This window comes from Sapajus apella, unplaced genomic scaffold, assembly GCF_009761245.1.
Source record: "Sapajus apella isolate SASKATOON/1434 unplaced genomic scaffold, GSC_monkey_1.0 scaffold9, whole genome shotgun sequence".
Lineage (NCBI taxonomy): Eukaryota > Metazoa > Chordata > Mammalia > Primates > Cebidae > Sapajus > Sapajus apella.
Window position 1 is genome coordinate 20,449,078 of NW_022436949.1, and position 22,434 is coordinate 20,471,511.

The 22,434-nt window shown below is 39.5% G+C and overlaps 1 protein-coding gene and 1 long non-coding RNA gene across 8 annotated transcripts in view; both read right to left on the minus strand.

Moving 5' to 3' along the window:
* The window catches only part of KLF12 (Kruppel like factor 12), a 636,627-nt gene that overhangs the window by 62,097 nt on the left and 552,096 nt on the right, over positions 1 to 22,434 (minus strand). The window lies entirely within an intron of this gene.
* LOC116551166 lies at positions 126 to 21,202 on the minus strand. The gene is made up of 3 exons (XR_004268746.1): positions 21,192 to 21,202; positions 7,772 to 7,779; positions 126 to 2,191 (listed from the first exon to the last, which is right to left on the minus strand). It is a non-coding gene; the product is annotated as an uncharacterized LOC116551166 (long non-coding RNA).

Here is a 22,434-nt window from a genome sequence, read left to right on the forward strand (position 1 = left end):
AGGCTTCCCAGGAAGTCGTGAGAAGGAACTGGATCACTGGAGACAGTTGTGGGGTGCTATGGTCTCATGTTTGTGTCCTCCCAAAATTTCATACCTTGAAACTGTCTCATTTAGGTATATATATATTTTTTTTTTTTAAATTTTTCACAGCAAGAAGATGAGCTAAGAAATAAGGTGAAGGTATCAGGAGGTGAAGCCTCTGGGAGACGATTAGGCCATAGGGGTGGGGACCTCATGAGTATTAGTGCCCTTATAACAGAGGCTCCAGAGAGCTGCTTTGCTCCTTCTAGTGGGAGGGTGAGGTCCACGAACCAGAAAAGCAGGGCCTTACAGACACTGAATATTTAGGCACCTTGATCTTGGACTTTGAAGCCTTCAGAACCATGAGAAAAAAATTTCTGTTGTATGTAAGCCATCCAGTCTGGCATTTTGTTATAGTAGTCCAAGAAGACTAAGACACAGGGTAAACCTGCTTAAGGATTATCACAGAAGATGATTTAGGAATAGGCATGTCACGGATCCTTTGGATGTTTTTTGTTTTTTTAAAACAAATGAGATGGGGTCTCAGTATGTTGACCAGGCTGGTCTTGAACTAGCCTGAAATGATCCATCCATCTTGGCCTCTTAAAGTGCTGGGGGTACAGGTGTGAGCCATCGCACCTGGCTTAGTTTTTGAATATGAGTTCAATTCTTTATTTTTTTCAAAGCAACTATTTAGACTTTCTTTGCCAAATGTTCTTTTATCTCAAGAAGCAGGAATCAGGAAAGCATTCTTCAACACCCTCTAGGAGTCCTGGGGGAAAAGTATTTTCTGCTGTAACATATGTCTCAGTCAGGGAGCCTCTGCAGCATGTCAGTGTGTGGGCAGACTCGGGAAGTACAGCAGGAACAGCAGAGCAGTCTGCTCTGGCCGACAGCACGGCTCACAGTTACAAAGCCCACCCAGTGCTAATGCAATCTACACACCCCGAAGACAGTCCTAAAAATTCCAGGAGCAAAAGCAAAACAGAAGACGCAAAATGGGACACAGTCTCAAAATGCTAACAGCATTTTCACGTAACACTTTTTTTTTTAAAGTTTATAATAACACCTTCCATTTCTATAACATCTTTCTGCTGAAGAGTTAAATATCCTCTAAAGACGTTTTATTCATTTTCAAAGTTCCAATTCATCCGGACAATGTTCCCATGGAACAGTAGGAAATTTGCCTGCATCTTACAGAAGAGGAAACCCAAAACCCAATTAGATGAAACAGGTCAACGTGACAAGGAAGCAGGACTGGAAGGCTCACGGAAGCTCCACCCCCACACAAGGGAGCCTGCCAGGGTTGGTCCCTGACCCTGAGAGAGCTGCACCAACGCTGTGAAGACTTACACAAGCTTTAGGTTGGTCAGATATTGCTGTGGTTTCAAAGGCTTAGCTGCTGATTTCCTTGCTAGGTCAGGAACCTTGCTTTCAGATTTACAAAGAATTGTAGCAAAGACTTCTATTGCAATCTGCTGGATCCTAACTATTCTTATAGTTCTTATGCCAATAACACATTCTCTCTTAATTCTATGACAGTGTTTTTGAAACCACATACAATGGAACCTTCAGAATTTCAGGATCACTCTTTCGAATTACTGCAATTTCAAGTAGGTTAAGGCTAATCTAAAAAGATGATAACCCTCATCTTTGACTTCCTGTCATGTTTATCAATAGCTCCATTTTTCTTGGAGGTTGACTTTACACTAATGAGTTACTGCTCTTATCTTTTTAAATATTCTATGTAAGGTTAAGTTTTAAAAAAATGTTGTTTTCAAAAAATCTCCAGAAAATTGTGAGACTGGTTGCTCATTTATCATTTCACATTTATTGAGCACCAATGTGCATAGTGTAGCACTAAGCTCTGGGGATGCAGTCATGAGGTGGGGACTGTCTCTGCTTTCATCTGCTATGATGCATACAACAAAGGTCACCAAGTGACAAGAGACTTCACATTCCTGCAGTCACACTGACCTTATAAGAGGTTGGAAAGCCTGCATACATGGTGAGTTTTAAGCCCAACCTGCTGAGGATTCTCTTGTTTTATGGTTGTTGAGCAGAGTCAACAAAGTCAATTTAATAAACTGCAGGGAATTTAGAGATATAAGCAAAGGGAAACAAATAGAAGCAGAGGGCAGTGCTTATTTATATTTCACATTCTTGAATACTTAAGGTGTCCTGTGGAACATACACCATTTTTTAGTTAAGAAAGCAGAAAACTGAACTCAAAAGATAGAGTATATATAAATTTCAGTCTCTAGTTAGAGGATAGCAAATAGTAATTTTTCTTTCATTGAAGTTTTTGGTATTCAAGTCTTCATAGTTAACAATGGCTAACAGTTATAGAGCAATTTAATGTTGGCTAGATACTATGCTAAATACTTTACATGCATCATTTTATTTAATTCTTCTAAGATAATGGAATTATCATCCCCATTTTACAGATGAGTAAAATAGAGTTCAGGCAGATTAAGTAGATTAAGTTGACCTTCTCTTTAAGTTAGAGGTCACATGGTAGAAATGTTAGTACATCAACCGCACAGTGCTGAGAAAATGAAATGGTAGGACATGTACTTTTCAAATGAGACCTCGGGATTACAATTTGTTCTTCCTTTTAAGAAAATATCACAGCCTGAAGAGAAAATAACAAACTATCCCATGAAGGACTTGATATGGCTCAGCCTCCCACTGCTCAAAGGAATGGCTGTCCTTCATTTCTTGCATGTCACCCTCTCATTAAGTCAGGGACAGCTGTAGCTTTGTGTTCTCCTCGGCATAAAAAAAATAAAAAGGGCAAGCCTTTAGTCTCACTCCTCTTGTGGTCTTTTCTCTTACATAAGAAAATCCTGTTATTTTTCTATTAGTTCCTCCACTTAAAGTGAGAGTTGCTGGAAAGGAAGCCAGAAGCAGCCTGTAACATATCAGATGGACTGAGGACATGATGTTTATTTCATAGCAGATCCTCCTTCTTCAGTTCTGGGTTGCACTCTATTTCCAAAATTAGGCTTGGCATATGAGCAAATTGGGAGTGAGGAGTTAGGCATATTCATCTATGAATAACGTAAGCATTATATGTGGTAGGTGGTGTTATTATTACTCACTCTTATAGAATATTGACAGAGGGGTTTAACATTACTTCCCTCAGAATGAACTCCTGTTGTGTAGAGAGTCTAAAATTCTACTGTCTGATGAGTGCTATCTTACATAAAATAACTACTGATCTGAGATCCTGAAAGCACCACAGAATATGGCTTTGCCTTAAGACCTACTATATAATTACGTAACAAGTTGAAAGTACTAGAAATTAAGGTGGGGTGGGGGGAGTACTTGAAAAAACTGTTCTCCCATTCATTAAAGTTACAAGGAAACTTCTTTCAAACTGGCTCCTAGAAAACCTGCCAAAAGATATAGCGTGCATATTACATTATATGTGTGGGTTTATGTGTATTTATGTATATTTGGAAACAGCTGATCCAAGAAGGAGTTTTTAACTCTGCTTTCGTATTAGCATGCTTCAGAACCATCAATAATTTCAGAATAATCACCTTATTTTTAAAAGTTCTGCTTATCAATGAGAAGAACGAAAGTTGTGGTTTCTAAGAATGTTATGGCTTCCAGAAAAGAGAGAAAAATAAAATGACTAGAAAGTACATTGAGGGCTCTTATAATTTACTAATTCCTTGAGGCAGGATTCTATTTCAAGCATTCCAGATAGAAGAAATGAATGTAGACCTTTAAAAAAGTTTTGAAAAGTACTTTCAAGAACTTTAGTGACCTCTCCTGTTTGTCTGGAAACTCTTTTTATATAAGAAAATTTCTATATCTACAAATATTTTTCCATACCTCAAACAGACCCAAATGCCAAGACCTATGGCATCTTTGAACTGAAGTTAAATACCACTAGTAAGCCTGCTTTCAAATTCTCCATCTACAAATAAGAATTCAAGTCTAACTTTGGGTAGCAGGGATTGGATGAGGAGATTCACTGCTAAATTTGGAATGTGAAGATCTAGATGTGCCAGGGCTGTTGCAAAGTGGCTTTGTTCCATAGGACAAACCACTGAATTTCTATTTTGGAACTTCAATTTCATCACTGACAAAATGGGGTCAATACTACCCATTGTGAATGTCCCAAGGGTTGGCTGTGAATTTCTCATGAGGGCATGGATGAAAGGGCCTTTTGAAAGGGTGAGTGCAGGTCTCCTGCAGGAGGGGTCTTTTCACGACAGGTCTTTATAAATCCTTTTGGCAGGTCGCTGGTAGGAGCAAAAAGCAGGTGCCTGGGGCCTGTGTGATGGACATCCTGGAGCCTGGGTCGGCTACCCAGGGGTGGTCTAGTAATGTGGGGTTGAGGGGGGTGGCAGCAACAGAATGTGAAGCCAGAAAAAGCAATACAGGAAGAACTGCTATGGAGCCCCAGGGCTGCAGGAGCGGGGAGGTAGACACTGAGGAGCAATGCGGGGAAGGAAAGCCTGCTGCCGAGGACAAAGATGACAAAATCATGCTCGGCAAACCTGCATCAGCACATCCAAAAATAAAACTGCAGGGTGACGTATGCATGTCTACACATAGGTGAGCATGTGTGTGTCTCTACGTTACTAGGGGTCGTTAATTTCTGAGGGTGGCTAGTTGAGTTTACCTTTGATGAAGGCTAGTGTATCAGAAAAGAAGATCTCAACATTCATGCATCCTGATGTCAAATTCTGAAGCCATGGTTGCCTTTTCTAGCTCTACAGAGCCTTCTAGTTTTAGCCAGCTGCACTCTTTAGACCAAGGCCTGCTAATGTAATCAGTCACTTTCATGAGTACCTAAAATTATAGCTGTTACGTATTTGTAAAATAAATAACTTATTCATTTATTGTGTGTAAGAATTTGTGGTTAATGCCTCTGTATCCATTGTTTAAGGCATGGCTCATCACCACACATAACTGCAGGCTGGGATTATGTTTTACACATGTGCTCTTTGACCCCTGGGGACATGAGAGAACAGATACTACAAGTGAACGTTCATTTAAAGCCTATGTTTTAGGTAGGAAAGAGGGGACGCTACTCTTATCCAACTGTGACTAAACTCATGACATTGTGAAAGAGCTCACTATGAATGGAGTTGTGTCAGTAGCCTAGAAGTATGCTCTGGTTTTCCTACTCCAGTGCATGAAATCATGTGACATTTAGATCACCTAAGACGAGGACTGAAGAGCATGCTCTAACCAACACAGCTATAACCATGCAAATTTATACATATTAAAGGTAATTATTATACTTAATATATATCTAACAAAAGTCAACCCAGATTGTGACAATACTGAATTTCTATCTTGTAAAAGCATCACACGTGAGATTTACTGTTTTTCACATACTAGGTCATAGTACTAAGTGTAAAAAGAAAAAGAAAGTGCTCCTTTGTTAACACTTGTCATTGTTCTGCACGTATGTAATTTCTAGAATCAAGGGCCTCCAAATCTATTAATAATCACAAACTTGCAAAAGCTATGCCTTATTTCAGACAACACCAAGCAAAAGTAGCACCACGATTCTAATTTTACTTAATGCTATTTTCAAGATGCCCACCAGTTTGAAAGCATGCAAGTCAAGAGTGTGCCACTACATAATTGAATCGATAGCTGTGGAAAAGTTAAATGATGTATCATTTTTACATTTCGAGGATAGTAATGTCCTGCAAAATAGGTCGTGCACACCATCTGCACCAGGCAAAATGCTATTATTGAATATCAGTTAACTTCAAATTAGGTCTCTGGACCCAGAGAGAAATCAGCAGTCGAACATTTCACAATGGTGTGGCACCTGGCTGGTAGATATCTACAAACGAAATCAAGAACAAAAAAATGTGCATTGTCACAATTAGAAGTGTGTATACGTACATGTGGGCAAACAATGCAGGGATTATATTAATTGATTATTTTTTGGTTTCTGCACATGGTAAAACACATTAAGATAAGTATTAAAGTGGTAAAGCAATAGATATAGATGTATTTAAATCTTATAAATAAAACAAACATGAATTTTATTATCTCAAACAAGGCTAACTCCCAGGGCCAACACACGATGTGGTATCTAAATATGTTAAATTGGTGAGGCATAGAAAGACCAACCCATGACAAAGAGGCAACACCGTCTTTATAAAAGTCTGTCAACACACAGCTGCAACATAATTTTGCTAACTCATTCATGATAGTTTGAATTCTCTTCCAAAGACAGAGCTCCTTTAGACACCTTTATGTTCTGAGCATTTCCATAGTGCCTGACACCTAGTAGGTGCTCAAAATATGTCAGATTTTCAATAAACTCATTATTTTAATCAAGCAAAGTTTGGAAAATGTCTTAAAACATTCCATTTTATTTAAATTGTGTGTTATCTTTCTAAAAAATTAAGAGTATTTAATGATGGAGTTGAAATTAAAAGAATTAGAGTACTTCAGTTTAAAGCCATGCCTGTCCCTCACCTGCCACTCCCCTCCTTTTTTTTTTTTTAGATGGAGTCTTGTTCTGTTGCCAGGGCTGGAGTGCAGTGGCACAACCTTGGCTCACTGCAACCTCTGCCTCCCTGGTTCAGGCATTCTTCTGCCTCAGCCTCCCAAGTAACTGAGATTACAGGCATGCACCACCACCTAACTAATCTTTTTGTATTTTAGTAGAGATGGAGTTTCACCATGTTGGTTAGGCTGGTGACCAACTCCTGGCCTCCTGGCCTCAAGTGATCTGCCTGCCTCAGCCTCCCAAACTATAGAGATTACAGGTGTGAGCCACTGTGCCCAGCCCCTTCTTTCTTTCTTCAAATATTTACTGAGTGTCTACTACAGGCCAGACCTTAGGCTAGGTGCTGGAGACTTATAGTCCAAGAGAGGCATACATACTTCCTTAAATGCACACAACCGAGGACCATGACAAAAAGACATGGCAGCGATCCAATGGAGGAAGTGAAGAATCCAGGCTGCCACCGGCAAAGAGGTGCGTGCCTTAGCTATGGAGAAGGCTGTTATCGAGGGAGTGTATGCAAAAGGAAATGAAACTTTGAAGAACATGAACATGTAAAAGGCAGGTAAAGGAAAAGGAGTGAATGAGAAGGATGCAGTAGGAATTTCAAGGTTAGCTTAGTTGTATCATATCGGGGAACTGAGTTAACCTAGCTCTCAATTGTATTATCTATTAAAGGGTCAAAATATATTTTAGCCAGTAGATGACATAATTAATGTTACCTATGTATTCGTTATGGCCCTAAATAATAAATGAGTCTTGTACCCTCTTATAAATAATAGTCAACATTTATTTACTGAGTTGGTAAACACTGTCCTTTGAGCTTTATATGTAATATAGTACATTTAATCCTCATGATAACCATTAAACAAGTATAATTAGCAACCCCCATTTTATAGATTAGGGACCAAAGGCACAGATATATAAAATAACTTGCTTGAGGTTACAGAGTTAATGTATAGTAACTGAAATATGAATATAAGCAGTCTGATTTATTGATCCTTACTCTATTCTTTCTCTCTTCATTTTAAAGATTAAGATAAAACCATTTTTCAAGACATGTCACAGAATGGGTCTGAGAAATAAGTAAAATGATACCTATGAACTGTGTGAAACTGTAAAAGGCTTAAGAATGTAAAATATCATTGAAAAGTGGTTCTAACAAAGTACAATGTCCGTTTCTGGTGAAATCAGACTTCATTGTTTCCCCCAGAGAGAAGTGCTGAAAACGATAAATTTGTGAAGAATCACTTTGGAGACTTGCTTCTATTACTAGAGGATGAATTATTTACCAGCAATATAACCAGGCATGGCTGGGAGCAAATTATTGATTTCAAGGGCCATTTCTAATCCCGTATCAGATTCCTTTGTCATACAGAAGACAAAGTTGTACTGAAGTGACGTTTAAGTTTTAAGGGAGCTGATAATCAGAAGTTGGCATTTTAATAAATAAAAATAATATTATATATGATCCTTCTCTGTCCAGACCTTTAACCCGAATCAACAGTTATGGACTGAATGTCTTTGTCCCCCAAAATTCACATGTTGAAGCCCTAATCCTCAATGTGATGGTATATGGAGATGGGGTCTTTGGGGATTAGTTTTAGATCAGGTCATGAGGGTGGGGCTCTTAGGACGGGATTAGTGTACTTTTATAAGAAGAGGAAGAAAGATCAGGGTTCCCTTCTCTTTCCACTTTTTGAGGACATAGAAAAAAGGTGCACTCTGCTAGCCAGAAAGAAAGCCTTCCCCAGGAAATGAATCAGCAAATGCCTTGCAGTTGGACTTCTCAGCCTCCAGAACTATGAGTAATAGTCCAGTGGTTTCAGCCATACAATCTACAGTATTTTGTTATGGCCGGCCAATCAATGACAAATACATTTAAATTTCAATATGTGGGGCTCTGGGATAGATATTTTTGTTGCATTTTATCACAGAGGAAATGACAGTGAAGAGTTTCATGATTTGCTTAATGCCAAAAGCCAATAGCAGACAGGATTTGAATCAGCATCCCTTGATTCCAAAGCTGTGCTCTTTCCATTGAGTTGTTTGGACACCTGTTCTTTATATTTATTCACCCCAGGTCAGTTTTAAAGGCCTTAGGACAGTTATTGGAGGATAAAAGCCTAATACATTCAGTACTTCGGAGGGCCACATCTCCCTCTGTGGCCAATTAACACTAGAGTTACTTTGATGGTCATTTCCTATAGAGTACCTATGTTCAGTTTTTTATCATTAGAAGGCCCTTTTCAGTGTGTATTCTAAGACCATGGGCCCTCAGCTTGCTACAATCCTGGGGGAGGCCCAGCTTCTCAGTCCTCAGAAAGATAAATGACTTATCTCTTTATACCAACATGGATTGACACTTTGCACAGTGTCATTTAAAATTTAGTACCTGTTGATTCAGCTAAGAGATAAAAAAAGATATTTATTCTTTGTTCATGTGAAAATGTTGTACACATTAATCCTATTAAACCACAGAGCCTGGATTTAAATTTCACTCTAAATCCTATTTCCAGAGTTATAATGTTTGAGGGTGTTTGTGTCTTCAAAGGTGTGACAATAAAAACTATAAGGTTGATCTTCAAATTCATTAATATACACAAGAGACAAAAAGCCATTAAATTAGCACAGCCAAAGGAAAAAGAATTTAAAAAATAGCCACACAAAGCCTATCCAGGGGGTGAGGCTTTTTTAGTGGACTAATTGCAAGGAAATATAAAAGGGTAAACTTTTATTAATCAAGCTCTTTTCACTCAGCCATGAAGAACTGCTAGGCAGAGCAAGCAAAGAGACAGGGGTTAATGTAAGCCTGATAATTAAATTCAGGATCAAGTGAATCAGAGGGAAGGCCACAAAAGTAAAAGTCAGGTGGAGATAAGAATTGGAATCCTAATCTTTTATAATACTATATGGTTTGTGGAAAGAAGAAGAGAAAGAAAAATTATGAAAAGTTTTTTTTTTTCCTTTTTGAAGCATCAGTAAAGGTGGTTATATTTAAGAGAAAAGTGAACAGTGACAAATGATACACAGAGGTATTCTGTAGCATCCTGCCTTCTGTGACATAAAGTGTTTCCTACATATTAATCTCCATTTATTTTCACATAATCCCTATGGAAAAAAATAGGCAAGAGCAGGCATGAGGGACTCAATCTCACCCCGATCACATAATTAGAGAGTGACAGAACAGATCTAAAATCTTAGCTTCTCAAATTGGGGTCAGTAGCCACCATTATTCTTCAAACACCTTGTCAGGCATAACAGTGATAAACAGAGAAAGGGCAGAAATGACGTAACCAATGTTTAAAGATACTTCCAATACGACATGCCTTGCTACCCTCTGAATTTGAATACTTCTACTTTTCTGAAAATGTTGAATAAGGAATGGGAAACACCCACCAACATGTGGAAAGGAAAGGACCAAAGTCAGGAGGCAGAAGTTCTAAGTTCTAATCCTAGCTCCGACTCGCTGTGCAAACCTGGTCAAAATTATTCAAACTCTGGGCTTCAGTTTTCCTACCAAAAGATGGGGATGGTGGAAGAGATGTCTTCAGTTCACTGATCCATATGCCTGGAGCCTGCTGCCCACGTGCTGTGCTCAGAGCCAGGAAAGGAAAGCCCTCACACTAGAGGGCCTCAGGTGGAGAGAACATACAACAGAGCAACAGATACAGTCAATCATGATGAGGATGATGATATGCTCCATACGGTGGCATCGGGTCAGAGAGGAAGACAAGGTTGATAGACGAGGGGACTGCAGGGAAGTCTTCACAGAAATGCATTTTAAAATTTCATTTAATTAAGTTCCAGGATACCTGTGCAGGACGTGCGGGTTTGTTACATAGGTAAATGTGTACCATGGTGATCTGCTGCACCTAACAACCCATCACCGAGGTATTAAGCCCAGCATACACTAGCTGTTTTTTCCTCATGCAGAAGAATATTTTTAAGCTGAGTTTTTGAGAATTAGTTTCCTTGGGGATAAAGGTATTTTGGGAAATGTAACAAGTTTGGTGTGGCTGGAATTTAGGGCTCATGGGAAGATGGAAACCATTTATGAGAAGTGAGATGGAAAAGAGTTATGTGATGCAAAGGGCCTCATATACAGTGTTAAGGGCTTTGGAATTCTAAATCATGGCACACCACCACAGAGTCGTAAAGATAGGAGGAATCCCATTTGCGTTTTACAATAATCATCGTAGGCATGGCAATGATTGGATTCGGGGGAGGAGTAGAAAGAACTGAATCTAGAATTCCATGGTGTATATATGCGACATTTTCTTCAGCCATTCATCCACTGATGGACCCTTAGGTTGATTCCACGACTTTACTATTGTGAACAGAGTTGTGATGAACAAGTGAGTACAGGCATCTTTTTGATATAATGATTTCTTTTCCCTTGGGGAGATACCCAGTAATGAGATCACTGGATCAAACGGTACTTATAGTTTTAGCTCTTTGAGAAATGTTCGTACTGTTTTCCATAGAGACTGTACTAATTTACATTCCCACCAACAGGGTGCAAATGTGCCTTTTTCTCTGCATCCTTGACAACATCTGTTTTGGACTTTTTAATATAGCCATTCTGACTGGTGTAACATGGAATCTAAAAAGACTTGTGCCGGGCGCGGTGGCTCATGTCTGTAATCCCAGCACTTTGGGAGGCCGAGGCGGGCGGATCACGAGGTCAAGAGATCGAGATCATCCTGGCCATGGTGAAACCCCATCTCTAATAAAAATATAAAAATTAGCTGGGCGTGGTGGCACACACCTGTGGTCCCAGCTACTTGGGAGGCTGAGGCTGGAGAATCTCTTGAACCCAGGAGGTGGAGGTTGCAGTGAGCAGAGATTGTGCCACTGCACTCCAGCCTGGCAACAGAGCAAGACTCCGCCTCAAACGAAAAAAAAAAAAAAAGAGACTTGTTAGGAGCTTAGGGTAATGTTTCAGCTAAGAGATGATAAGGACAAATGGGGTGAGGAAGAGCCAACATTGCCAAGAAATATTTAGGAGGAGGAATGCTAGACTCAGTTGGTCAAATAAATGTGGGTTATGATGGAGCTGGAGTTGCTATGAGGTTTCTAGCTTGGGTGATTTTGTAGATGAGGAATGAGAAGACTGAGCTTGGGGAGTATGAACAAATAGAATAGATGGCTCTTTCAATGCTAAAGTCTTCTTGTGGAAGAAAGACATCAGGGTACTTGGCATTTTGGGAAAAGAGGCCCTCACATATTAAGATCTATTTATTCAGTTGAAGTTGGATATCTCACTGAGCAGCCCAGGGCTGGACATCTACTGGGGGCGGGTGACATCATTTTACAATGGGCTGCTGACAGCATGTGCATGTAGGGCAAAGAAATTGGCTGAAACTTACAGGGTCCTTTGCATCCTGAGGTCACACATGCAGGCAACCTTAGTTATACTGATATAGCTTCTGCCCAGTTTACCTGTGGATTTACTGTATCTTTTATTTTTTGAGACACAGTGTCACTCGGTCGCCCGGCTGGAATGCAATGGTGCCATCTCAGCTCACTGCAAACTCCACCTACTGGGTTCAAGAGATTCTCGTGTCTCGGCCTCCTAAGGAGCTGGGAGTACAGGCAAATGCCACGGCGCCCAGCGAATTTTTGTCTTTTTTTTTTTTTTTTTTTTTTTTTATATAGAGATGGGGTGTGGTCATGCTGGCCAGGCTGGTCTTGAACTCCTGAGCTCAAGTGATCTATTGCACTGGCCTCCCACAGTGCTGGGATTACAGGCATAAGCCATCATGCCTGTCCACCTATGGATATTTATGGCTCATTAACTGTACATTTTTATAGCCTCCATTAAATGCTTAATGGTTTGCAAGCATTTTTACCTTTAGATTTTCTTCATCTCAAGAACTGTTCTGTCCCTTAACATCAAATATAGACACGCCCACAACACACACACACACACACACACACACACACACACACACACCCAGGGTAACTGTCATTTATATGCCAGTGGTACCTACATTTACATCTACAGTCTTCCCCTGTGCTCTAAGTTCCCAGCCACAACAACCAGTGGCTCACACAAAAACTAGGTGTCCCCCTTGATTCTTCTCTTCATTTCCTTCCGTAAGAAACTGCTGTTAACAGTTTTCAGAACACATCCTAGTTGCCTCCACTTCTCTCCCTCCGTGGATACCATTCTAGTCACAGCTAGCATGTTTTCTCCTCAGCCACAGCCTTGGCCTCCTCTCTCGTCCCCCGGCTTCCTTCCACACTCTTACAGCCCCTTCTCCCCAGAGCTGCCAGACTGAGCCTGAAACACACAACTCCATCACTTCTCTCTCTGCTCAAAGCCGGCCTGTGGCTCCTGCTACACCCAGACTATGGACTGGGTGTTTCTGCTCCCCACAACCTCTCTGAGCCGAGGCTGATTCACACTCCTCCTCATTCATTTTTTTGTTCCTTGAATGTCCATGTTTGCTCCCATCAGAAGGCCTCTGTAGAGCTGTTTCCAGCACCTGGAATATTACGTCCAGACCCTCACCCAGCTGGCTCCTTTCCGTCGTTCAGCTCCCAGATGCCAAGTCACCTCCTTTCAAGAGGGGTTTTCCGGCCAAGCCCCTTGGACTGCTTTCCAGTCATCTCCATCACATCCTCATTACATCTTCATCAGAGCACTTACCACTACCAGACGCTAGCCAGTTGTCACTCTTGCGCCACTACATGGTACCAAGTGGGGGCCACGTTTGTCTTATTAAATAATGTGCCCCAGAGTACAGGAAGTGGCTGCATCATTGCAGGCACACTAATTTTTCTGACGAAGGAACAAAGGAATGAACACAAGAATTCTGGAAAAGTGATGATGCTATTGAGTGTAAAGACAACAGTCAATCTCTGATAATTTCAAAAGATGATCAGGTTTGTAAGTGACAGAAAATTTAAAAACTTAAATTGAAGATTAAAATTTAATACAGAGTAGGAGAAAATAAAAGTGGCAAGCAAGTAAAGGCCCACATGGAAACCAGGCAGAGATGAGACTCGACTAATGCATTCTAAGGAAGCAGAAGGGTGTAAGATAAACAAGGACCACTCTGATTGCGATCCTCATTTTTTAAAAGGTGTTGCTGGGATCTTCTTGTATTTTTGAAGCCCTTTTCCCCTTGAAAACCATCAACAATAGCATTCAATCAAGCCTCCCATTCAGGAGAGAAGAGAGAGGCAGACATGGAAACTCACACACATATTCTCTTCACATGCCCTCACCTTGCTATGCCAATATGTTTTCCTTTAATGCTCCTGGAGGTACTCTTCACATAGAATAAGATGTGAATAGTGCCCCCGGGGTTGTACAATATGGGTGTCCTGAAAAGAGAGAATAGCAAGCCAAATGTGGTGGCACCAAATTTCTGGCTACCTGGACTTCTTTATTTGGGAGAATTTTCCATTAAAAGAAATGTTCTGACAATTTTTTAAAATGTTAGGACTATGTCTAATCAATTCCTAACACTCAAAATGCAAACAGGCCCAACTGCATATTACTCTGGAGACTGGTGCTACATTTGTTTCTAGGTGTTGACATAACTTAGGAGAGCCCAGGGTCCCTTCCTCTGAAGGGTGTGCCCGGGCCCCTTGCCTCTCATCACACAGGCTTCCCTGCTGCTTGTCCTCACCTGGGAGAAAGGAAAAGAACATCAGCCACACAATATGATGACATCTGTAGCTTAGTGGTGCTTCTGAGATTAGGTGTGGAAAAAGAGAGCCAAGACTGTGGAAAACACATTCTCTATGAGCCATGGTAATGATGACTTCCAAATAACTGAGATTTTATCATACAGGATGAAGACCTCCAATGACATAAGGTCTTATGACCAGTAACAAGGCTACTGCTAGCAAAAAATGCAAACACCCACCCAAGTCACCAAAATCTCGTAAGGAATATGAAAACACTACTAATGGGGAGTGAAAGAAGATGAAATAAATCTCACCTCATTTGGAGGCAGAAAGAAGTCACCTGGCTGCATTTCACTTAGGATTACGTTACATCAATGTCTACTCAAGAACCTTTGCGTATTCACAGCACATTCTCAAAATTTACCAACTTTGACCTCTAGGTGGCAGCAACTTTCTTCTGTTCTTCACATGGTTGCCTTTAGCCTTTGTCTCCTACCTTTAATACAGTTCCATACTTCCTTGTCTTTCTCAAATAAACGCCTGATGGACTGTGCAGTTTGGGGAAGATTACTGTAAGTCACTTTCACTGTAAGAAATCAGTCCATTCTTCAGTTAAGTTACAAGGTTCTTCAAAGAGTACAAAATAATTCAGATCTAAAGTGAAAAATAATAGAAAGGTATACCCTTTTCTTTTTCTATACCTGTAAACTGCAAACTCTCAGAAAAGCTGTATTTCTTTTTCTTTTCAAGCCTCCGAGGAAAAAAGGCAAAGAGTACAGGAATGGAAAAATAGATGGAATTGGAGAGATTTCTATTTTACCATAAAATCACTTTAATCCTATGATATCTCCATTTATGAGAGTGTTCCAGATACATTATAGAAAACATGGTAACATATGTGTACATATTTATGCAGTGTATTGAACTACAGTCCTACATAAATATACCCATCAACTCAGAATTCTAAATTGTTAGATTTAGGAAAGGCTCAAGAGACCTGAGGTAAGTTATAGCCTTGTTTACCCAATGCTGGGCATGTCAATGAATCACCTAGGTGTAAGGGATTCCTTTTACATAAAGTTGAAATTTGATTATGGGCTAATACTTAGGGTTGAGGAAGCACTTTCTCTATCTCTTCTTTTTTTTTTTTTAATTTCAATAGGTTTTTGGAGAGCAGGCAGCGTTTGGTTACATGAACAAATTCTTTAGTGGTGATTTCTGGGATTTCGGTGCACCCATCACCTGAGCAGTGGACACTGTACCCAATGTGTCGTCTTATCCCTTGCCCCCTCCCACCCTTTGCCCCAAGTCCCCGAAGTCCACATTATGATTTTTATGCCTTTGAGTACTCATAGCTTAGCTGTCACTTATGAGTGAGAACATACGATGTTTGGTTTTCCATTCCCGAGTTACTTCACTTAGAACAATGGTCTCCTTTTATATCCAGGTTACTGCAAATGCTATTATTTTGTTGAGTAGCCTTCCATACTATCTATATATTCTATATATGGAATATATATATAGTATGGAATATATAAAATATGGTGTGCGTATATATATACACCATATTTCTTTATCTGCTTATATATATGTACTATATATAGTATATATTCTATATGTTATATAATATACAGTATATATCCTATACATTCTATAATTATATATTATAGAATATATACTATATATATTCTATATATGGAATATGTATATAGTATGTGAAATATATACATATTATGGAATATATATATAACTATATATATATAATACGGTGTGTGTGTGTGTGTGTGTGTGTGTGTGTGTGTGTGTGTGTATCTATACATATACACCATATTTTCTTTATCCGCTAGTTGACTGATGGACATTTGGGCTGGTTGCATATTTTTGCAATTGCAAATTGTGAAGCACTTTCTTTCGTGGTGATACTCTGAAGAGTCTTACCTCTTGGGGATTATCTCAAGACCTAATTTGAATAGTTTGCGTCAGATATCATTTATCTATTGATTTAAGATAAATATTATTTGGGCAGGTCATAGTGGCTCACACCTGTAATCCCAGCACTTTGGGAGGCTGAGGTATGTGGATCATGAGGTCAGGAGTTTGAGACCAGACTGGCCAACATAGTGAAACCCTGTCTCTACTAAAAATATAAAAAATTAGCTGGGCATGGTGCTGGGTGCCTGTAATCCCAGCTACTCAGGAGGCTGAGGCAGGAGAATCGCTTGAACCTGGGAGGCGGAGGCTGCAGTGAGCTGAGATCGCCCCACTGCACTCCAGCCTAGGCAACAGTGCGAGACTCTGTCTCAGAAAGAAAAAAAAAAAAGGATAAATATTTATCTTAAAGAGCCATGAAGACTAATTTAGTGTATACCAGAACAGCTTGTAGACCAAAGCTTTACACATTTCATAGGCAGTTCTTCTGTTTTCTGCCTATTGTATATGTGATATCATAGTAACTATGAATGTTTGGTTTTAAAGGCTGCATTTTAAAAATATGTGATCCAAGTAGGGACTTAGAGAAATGAAGGTTCGAAGTGATTAAGATCAAACACTCTTACGTTTCAAGGAGAACGGAGTCTATTTTGACTAAACATCCTTCAAACATTTTGGTTACTCAATAACCAAGAGTAAGACCAAAGAGAAGGGATCTAGTAACTAGAGTGCCTTCATTTTCTAAAATATAAGGCATTACGGCCTCAAAGGGAAAGCATTAAAGCTTGTCATGGAAAAGCTACTACCCTTATGAGAGCTTTCAGGTAATTTAACAGTATGGCAAATTGGTGGTTCTAATTTATGAAGAGTAGTCTTTCCCATCATTTTTTGGTACTAACAAACACTTTTCCTTTCGGCAACTGCTCTCACCTCATGTCATCTTTGTAGGATTTGAACCAAGAGCTGGACAGCTGACCCAGAGCCAATCATACTCTGGCTTCCTCTATCGTGATTACTGAGGAGGTGACACAGAGGAGCCGGTACCTGCTGATTACATCTTGCTCCCGGGACCCTGTGTGCTGTCCTGGCTCCCGTGCTTCCTGAGGCCCAGCTCCTCTGCTGCTTTTCTTTTGTCTCCATATAACCTACCACATGTACTGAAAAATCACCTTTTGCTTAAGACAGCCAGCCAGATTCAGTTAGTTTCTATCACTTCCAACTAAAGAACCCCATCTATAAAGCATACTTTGAGTGATGGATACTCTAAAAGCCCTGACTTCACCTACACGATCTATGCATGTAACAAAATTACTCATATCTCATAAATTTAGACAAAAAAAAGAAACTAAACTAAATGAATATTTAGATAGAGATAACGGCTACAAGTAGACAGTGGATCCCAGCAGGGTCTTCAGCCCAAAGCTGCTAGTTAGCTGAGGGCTTACCTATCAATAGCTGTGACAAAACCTGTGGGATACTGAGTTGGTTTGAATTTTTTTACAAATACGCTGCACACTATCTATTGCTCTCTTAAAACTGATTAAAAGAAATATATTATTAAGCTACTGGTCTTACTTTTGGCAAATCTAGTACTACACCAAAAATGTAATCAATAGCTAGTTTCAGGGAAATTATGAAGAAATTTTATGAAAATCTGGTGGTTGACTGAGAAAAATTATATTGAGGTGAGAATATGTTTGATTTTAAAATTGCTAGTTCACCGTCCATATGTATACAGAGAAATCTCTGTAGCTAGAAAGATGACATTGCAAATATGACCAGCAGATGAAAACCAGAACGAAACTGCTGGCACGCGGAGCATTCCGGCAGGGAACCCCTTAAGATTTATTATCCTGAGCCGCACTTCCAGCATATGCATGAACACATTCAGATTTTTGATTGGGTTCCAATTTTAGACATTATTCTTTCAAATGCATATTTAGAAGACAGCTATGATTTATAATTGATAGCCAATTTTTTTAGCCCAAATATATCCACTGAAAAATACTATGAAAGATGAAGAAAGGATGTACCTTCTCTCTTTCTATATAAAATAAAAACCCTCTTCAAGATGATATGTTAATTATAACATGACTGATTAAACTAGCGTTATCATAGATACATATGTTTTTTCAATTATGACTCCCCACATTCCCTTCTTCATGTTTTATTATGACATGATCATTATTTTAAGTTTTAATAATTTTTTTTTTTTTAAGAGCCATCGGTTGGTCCTGCTCTGTTGCCTGGCCTGGTCTTGAACTTCTGGGCTCAAGGGATCCTCTTGCCTCAGTCTCCGAGTTTCCGCGATTACAGGAACCAGCCTACTGCACCCAGCTATTTTACAGTTCTACATATGAACAACTTTAAAGGGGAGAGGTTTGGGATGGAGAATAACCCATATCACACAATTTAAAACTCCGTAAGAAGCAGTAGTTTAAGCAGCTTTGCCAGAGTAAATTGTGATTTCAGACTGCGTGAATTTTAAATTTCCTCTGCTGTACAAAACCACCCTAAGAACAAAAATAGACAACAGACTACAAATCCCAGAATTACAAAGTTGTTTGGAATTGTGAACAACATTGCCTGCTCATGGGATAATCAGTTAATATGATGGAGATGTTTTATTACATGATAGCACCACACTTGGATACAGTGGTGGGAAGATTCCAGGAATCAACAGTACAATGACATGTCTTTATGGGTTCACATGTTAGGCTTTTAGTATGATATTAATATGGTTCTGAGCTGCAGGTTGATAAGATATTTCTGGATTTTTAATATAAAAATGTCTCAGAAGTGCGAACCTTTATGGCCTCAGCATGATTTTGTAGCCTTAATTCTCCTATAATAAATAATTACAGAAATTATCTACTTTATTATTTTTTCCCCTTAAATCATCTTTACTGTTACTAACGAAATACTAGAGACAAAATCAGCTGATACCAACAGGAATAAAGAAACCACTTTTATCATGAAGCTCTCCTGCTGAAATTCTGGGTGATAGAGAAATTAAGAAAATTAGGCCAAGGTTCTTTCATAAGGTCACTTTGGAAGACAGAATATAAGTTTGAAGTATGTGTGTGTGTGTGTGTGTGTGTGTGTGTGTGTGTGTGTCTGTGTGTGTGTGTCTATGTGTGTGTGTGTGTCCTCAAGCTCAATTTGAGGAGGTGAAGTCATTAAAGAAATTAATAGGTAATATTACATTTTAACAAAGAAAAGATGTGAATTTGGAGGGATGTAAAATGTAACGTCACCCTGCAGGTACTTCTTTTTATTGTAATTCAGGACATACACAGAAAACTTGCCAGCAGGTTAGTGATTACACCAACTATGGCCCATATTCCAAATCTCTTATCAAACTTTGGAGAGAATGTGCTACCAAACCAAACGTAAAGACAACCTCTTGTAACTTATCTGCAACACACATGGCTTAAAAAGACCATGAAGGCTCTGCATTCTGGGAACTGAAATTTCCACATATTAAAGTCCATGCATAATACAGTTTTTGCTCTGTAAGTCAAGAAGCGAGGCAGTGAAATACTCTGGTAATTAAAATAACAAAATCAATATTATCCATAAATAATGAGCATGCAACGATCTGCAAGACGATGAGTAAACATTTTGGCAGGGAATGAGTGCCACATACTGGTGTGAGCAGCAATGTCTTCATTAAGCGTCTCCTATTTCTCCTTGCTCTCCCACCCCATCAATCTAATGGGAATTCCCAGGCAAAAGCCTTCTGCTTAGCTTGTAATGAATTAAACATCCATCCTATTTCATCTTTAGCATTTCTCTTGCTCTCCGCACAGGTGGACAACTGTCGCATCGTGGAAAGACTGCTGGATAGGCATGCAGAGGCCTGAATGAACAGGCACAGAGAGGCTTAGATTTATGCCCAGGTTCGGCATGTAACATTTTTGTCTTGGGGCCTCATTTGTAAGGTAAGGAGGTTGAAGTGCACTTGATGATGCCTGCATTTCCTTTATAGCCTTAATGTTCGTAATGTGGAAATGCTCTATCCTTCTTTGAAAGGCTGCTCTACTTTAGATTTCTGATAGGTTTCCAATATAAATAACTTCAGCGCCTTCCTCTATTAAGGAAAAAGGTTTAAGCAAGAAAGAATGTTCTTACTTCTATGACAAAACTCTCCCAGTTATATCCCTCAGAAAGATTCCATGAAGTCATGTCTAACATTTGCAACTGTATGAATATAAATATTTAAGTTCACTGTAGCGCTATATATCCACACGAAAACATTAAAGTGTGAAAAGACTCTTCCTGCCCTCCACAAAAATTTGTGACACAGAACTTTTTCACAGCCAAATGTGAAATATGATTCATACTCAGAATGCAACATATTTTGCATAGAGACTCCATTAACACTGGAGCCTTTTCGTGTATACAGCCACATAAAATCTTAGGCACACTGGTAAGAAATAAATCATAACTGAGACTGGTAGTGGCAGCACCCAACTGGTTAAAGAAAACTACAAAATTACTTCTATTTTACTAATGACAATTCATACATAGTTTTTTCAGATACAGAATCTCACTCTGTGGCCCAGGCTGGAGTGCGGTGGCACCATCATACCTCACTGCAGCCTTGAATTCCTAGTCTCAAGGCTCCTGCCTCAGCTTGCTGAGTAGCTACAACTATAGGTACATACCACCACGCCTGGCTAATTTAAAAAAGTAAATAAAAAATAGTGAGATGGAGTCTCACTATGTTGCCCAGCTGGTCTTAAACTCCTGGGCTCAGGTGATTCTTCAGCTTTGGCCTCCCAAAGTACTGGGATCACAGGTGTGAGCCACCACACCTGGCCAGTGATCACTATTAATAATGCTTTATTTCCTATGTTATCAATAAATGCCCCATAAAGTTTGTATTATGTGACTCCCACTACCACTGTTACATAACAGCCCTTGATACATATTTTAGGTAAACAGCACAATCACCACCACACCATTATCAAGCAACAACACATGCCCAGGTCCTTTAAAACCTTAGAAATGGAGCAGGATGGAGTGAAAAGTAAAGTGAAAATCTAAAGATGAGCATATATAAATGTGCATGTCTTTAGAATATGAACACAGATTCTAGAAATTTCTGGAGCCTTAAGTCAACTTAAATATTTGGTTCACAGATATTTCCCACCAAACAGTCCTGGTCCTATGCCAGCTACACAGACACACCAAAAGGTAGCTTCCAGATTTCTGTTATGTATTTAGGAATAGAACAGCTGAATGTGACCTGGAAACAGCCACTCTCCTGTGGATTTGATATCAGAATATACTCGTTTCAATTAAAAAGATCTGCCAAGAAGAAAATTCTATCTTCACATTCAATTATCTAATAAGTTTTCCAAATTTGCTTCAAATGAAGAAAAAATTTCTTTTTTCTGGTATTATTGTATGCAAGAACGCGTGGCAAGTATTCTAAATATGGCTTATAATGTGAAGGGTCGTAGAATATGCCACTCCAAAATTTGCCACTTTGGCATAAGAATTATTTTGAGCTGTAGGCAATGAAAATGGAGGAGACACAAGAAAAAGTCTCTCCCTCTTTCTACCAGGAAGGGCAAGGCCATTCTTAATCACTGAAGACAGCTCTCCTTTATCAACTCAGATAGCATCAGAGGAATCTGCACAACAAATCTCACCAACTATCCCTCATCCCCCATTAGTTTCTCCCATGTATTTACCTCCCTATGATTGTACGATTGTACCTCCTAGAAGCTCAAAATCCTTCTCCTTTGTCTTTTTCACTTCTCTAAAAAACTGCTTTTTGTTAAGATGCTATAAAAGTCTAAGCTCTAACCACCCCTCTGAGTTACTCATTCCCATGTGTATGTAAATGCACGTTAATAAACTTCTGCTCATTTTTCTTTGTTAATCTTTTGTCGGTCTAATTTACAGGGCCCCAGCCAATCAACCTAAGATGGGTAGAAGAAAAAGAGTTTTTTACTTCCCCACCACAGTCACAGAAGAAAGGAAGGCATGGTCACCTCCATTTAGGGCCAAGGGTGAAGGCAAAAGGAGCAGTCGGATGAAACAGAGAATGAAATTCACATGGCTGAACCCCAAAGGCTTCATCAATCTTCAAATCAGTAAATATTCCTGGTGTGGGGTAGTACTGAGGGGACAGACTTTCTGATAAACAGAGTTCCAAGTCTGGCCTGGTTTGTGACCTTTAATTAACTCTATAGTAAATGAGTTGTACAATGATCTGGTATTTGTCATTGGGGTACCCATAGAGCCTGCAAGAAGTTCTTATTGCCATTCTTTAATCCCTTCGAGTTAGCAGACAGTTACAGCAAGCCTGGCTCCACTCTAAC